Genomic DNA, 3914 nt, shown 5'->3' with positions numbered 1-3914 from the left:
TATTTGCTGCCACCGTTTCTTCTGTCAGAGGGAGGATTGCAGTGTGTACAGAAATACCCAAAGAGACCTGGTAGCAAGGTACTCTTCTCCATAACAATCTTCCCATCTCTCCTGCCAAGAAGGCCTCTCCCCCACTAGGGTGTATGAGCTAAATATGGAGTGTGGTGGCTAGGACTTAGTGCTGGAATGGGTTCTATTCCAAGTTCTCGGTGCGATATTGGTAAAGTCATTACACCTCTGCCTCAATTTCCTCTCTAGGTATCATGGCTGCTGCCTTTGAGACCTGCTGCCAATTAGGAGGGCTAAGCATTATTATAAAGAGATGGGACCAAATGGAAAATGCACCTTAAAATGTAAATGGACCCCAGGAAAATAAAAGATAAAGGGGTAAGATATGATACAATGTGATTTTCTGTTTTCTGCAGGAGCTTCCATTTCCAATCCCTTTGCCATACATTACATAGAGTTAGAACCACATTGGGGGAACAGGGCAGTAGCCATCATGGAATAGAACACGGTAGAGGCTACTGAACTAAGAAAAATCTCTTCGGCCTTTTATACCACTCCAGCAGCAAAAGGGAACCATCAAGCAATATGGTATCAGGTTTAAAACAATAGGCACCAAGTTTAAAATAAAAGGAAATCTTTCTTCACCCAGCGCACAGTCAATCCGTGGAACTCAGGGGACGTTGTGAAGACTAGAACTTTAACTGGGTTCAAAAAAGAACTAGATACATTTTTGGAGGTTAGGTTCATCGATGCTTTTTAGCCAAGATGGGTAGGAATGGTGTCCCTTGCCTCTGTCAGAGTCTGGAAATGGGTGACAGGGGCTGGATCACTTGATGATTACCTGTTCTCTTCACTCCCTCTGGGGCACCAGGCATGGGCCACTGTCAGAAGACAGGATACTGGGCAAGATGGACCTTTGGTCCATTCTTATGTTCTTAAGTTCTTACGTGTGTGAAAATAGCTCCTGTGCAGGTGGTTTGCTTAGCCAGTGTAAAACTAGCAAGAGAGTCTGCTGCCTTCCCCCAGCCCCTGGCAGATCAGGACTATGTCAGGAAGGTGCCTGCAATGTACTGTACTAAGCTATTCTCTTCTTCCCATGACCTATACTGGAAAGTAGAGGGTAAGTTAGAGTATCTGTAAGGCTATTCAGTGGTGTCCCCCAGTGTCCCTCCCCATTCAATATATTCATAATGATCTGAAAGAAGGAAGCAATGAGTAAGGTGGGAAAATTTGCAGATGATACAAAACTTCTCAAAATAATTAAGTTCAAACTAGACCACAACGGGATATCACAAAACTGGATAACTGGGCAACAAAATAGCAGATGAAATTCAAATTGAAAAGCGCAAAGTACTGCATATTGGAAAATATACTATGCACATATATCCCAACCAGACATATACAATTTTGTGGTCTAAATTAGCTGTTATTGCTCAAGAAAGAGATTTTGGAGTCACTGTGGATGGTGCTCTGAAAACATCCACTCAATGTGCAGCAGCAGTCCAAAAAAAAAAAAAAACTAATGGAAAGTTAGGAATTATTAGGAAAGAGATAGATAAGAGAGAAAATATCATACTGCTTCTATATAAATCCATGGTACACCCACATCTTGACCATTGTGTGCAGATCCGATCATCCAATCTATCTATATCTATATCTAGGATTTGGAAAAGGGAGAGAAAAGGGCAAAACATGTTTAGAAGCAGGGAACAGCTTCCATATGAGGCGAGATTAAATAAAATTGGGACTGTTCAGTTTGTAAAAGAGACAATTAAGGGGGTATATGATAAAAGTCTATAAAATCATGGCTTGTTGTGGAGCAAGTACATAAGGAAGTGTTATTTACAACTGCTCATAACACAAGAACTAAGGGTCTCCAAATGAAATTAATAGGTACAAGATGGCCAGAAACAAAAACCTTGTTGCCGCACAGAAAAGAGATTAAGGTGGGTAGAACGCTACAGTGATCTTATTGTGGGTAGGAAAGGAGGGGAACCCAAAAGCCCAGCACATAGATTCATTTTACCCTTTGCACTGGCTTCTGCAAACCTTTTATTTGGAAATGTACGATGCTAGCGTCCCTTTAAAATGTGAGCATAGACAGCGGTAGGAGACTGTGATGATGATGATGATGATGGTTTGTATTACAGGATACTTATGGGGGGGCACAGATCAGGACCTAATTATTCTAGTTGCTGTACATACACATAGTAAGAGGCAGTCACTGCTCCAGAGAATTTAAAATCTAAATAGACAAGAGGGACAAAGGTGGGTGGAAGCAGATTGGACATAAACGAGACTAATAGGTGTCTCTCAAAGAGAGATGTTCCTGCAGAGGACCAAGAATTCTATGAGCTTGATTTAACTTCATAACCTTTCCCATCACTGCTCTGGTGTGAGGGCTTTTTTCCTCTGATGTGCGTTACACTCTGTTTCAGCATCTCCCCAATGCTTACGATGTCAGCTAAAACTTTATTTCCCTTTCCTGTGCCTCTCAGATTTCTCTTCCTCTCTGCTACTTATTATTTGGCCTAATAACTGGCTATCACAGAACCTCACTAATTACTGTACCACGCTCGGAGGATTTTTTTTTTTGCAGATTAGTGAGTTAATTGAACAAGCTGTTTAAAAGAGAATAACACAGGCTATCACATCGCAAAAGTGTCATTTTAATTATAACTCTTCATAGAATACTATTAGATACCTAACATAAGAGAGATGTTTGTGATGGGGTAATTGAATGATTGACTCCATACGTATCCATGTTTCTCTCAATCTTAGAATCTTGAGTTTGGTGCACATCTTCATGATGAACCTGATCATATACCCCTGGAGACAGTGGGAACTTTGTTGTTGATTTCATTTTCTGAGTGTGAAAAATCCAATATTTGACCTGTCTGGTGGAAGTCATCAGAAAGTCATCTGTCTGGACTGCAACTACACAAATGTCCTTTTGAGCTACACTCTTGAAATCTGGCAGGCTCATGAACTGCCGACTTTGTGGGGAGGGGAAAACATACACTCAAAAGTGAAAGCGGCGAGGAGTCCTGTGGCATCTTATAGACTAACTGAAGTGTAGGAGCATAAGCTTTTGTGGGCAAAGACCCACTTCGTCAGATGAACATTTCTAAACATCACTCTGAGGCTATGTCTACACTGTACTTGGATGTTGTGACTGGAGCTCACGTGGACACACTCACACAATCTTTAATCTAGCAAGCATGGTCAATCTAGAAGACATGGCAGCATGGACTCTGATGTGGTCTAGGATCACCCGGGGTTCTAACCCTACACTCATTTACACTGCTGTTCTTACACTATTTTTAGCTGCATCTCAATCAGTATTTTTAGCCTGGTAGCTCATTTGGAACTAACACAAGTTTATCTTCTCAATCTGGGAATCAGAGCCCCCGTTGGAAGTGTAGACATATCCTAAGTCTAAAGGAGATCCAGGCTCCTAATATAAACAGATATAGCTCCTGTTTGCACTGGTGGAACTTACTCTGATTTCAATCAGGTAAATTCTTCTACTGCAAATAGTGGCTTTGCGGGTCTACTCAAGGGATTTGCACTAGTGCAGTTACACCAGCACCTGGAACTGGGGTAAAACCTCAATATGGACAAAGTCAAAGTCTTTGCACTGTGAAATCTCTCCACAGCGTAGTTATTAAATGGTGAGAAGTGGGGAAGAGACCATTGCGGGGGTTGTGTGCCAACTAGAAGGTGTGAAAGAGAATAACAAAGACCACACTGGAGAACTTCTATTATATTTTAACCTTGTGTGCAGTGGTTTGGGAGAAGAGAAGCATTTGGCACAAAGGTGCTAGGCAAAATAATGTTGCACATGTGTGAAGTGGATACATACAAAAAGAAATAACTGCTAATAAAAGGCTCGTGTATGAAAA

This window comes from Pelodiscus sinensis, chromosome 1, assembly GCF_049634645.1.
Source record: "Pelodiscus sinensis isolate JC-2024 chromosome 1, ASM4963464v1, whole genome shotgun sequence".
Classification (NCBI taxonomy): Eukaryota; Metazoa; Chordata; order Testudines; family Trionychidae; genus Pelodiscus; species Pelodiscus sinensis.
Note: the sequence above shows the minus strand (reverse complement) of the source record.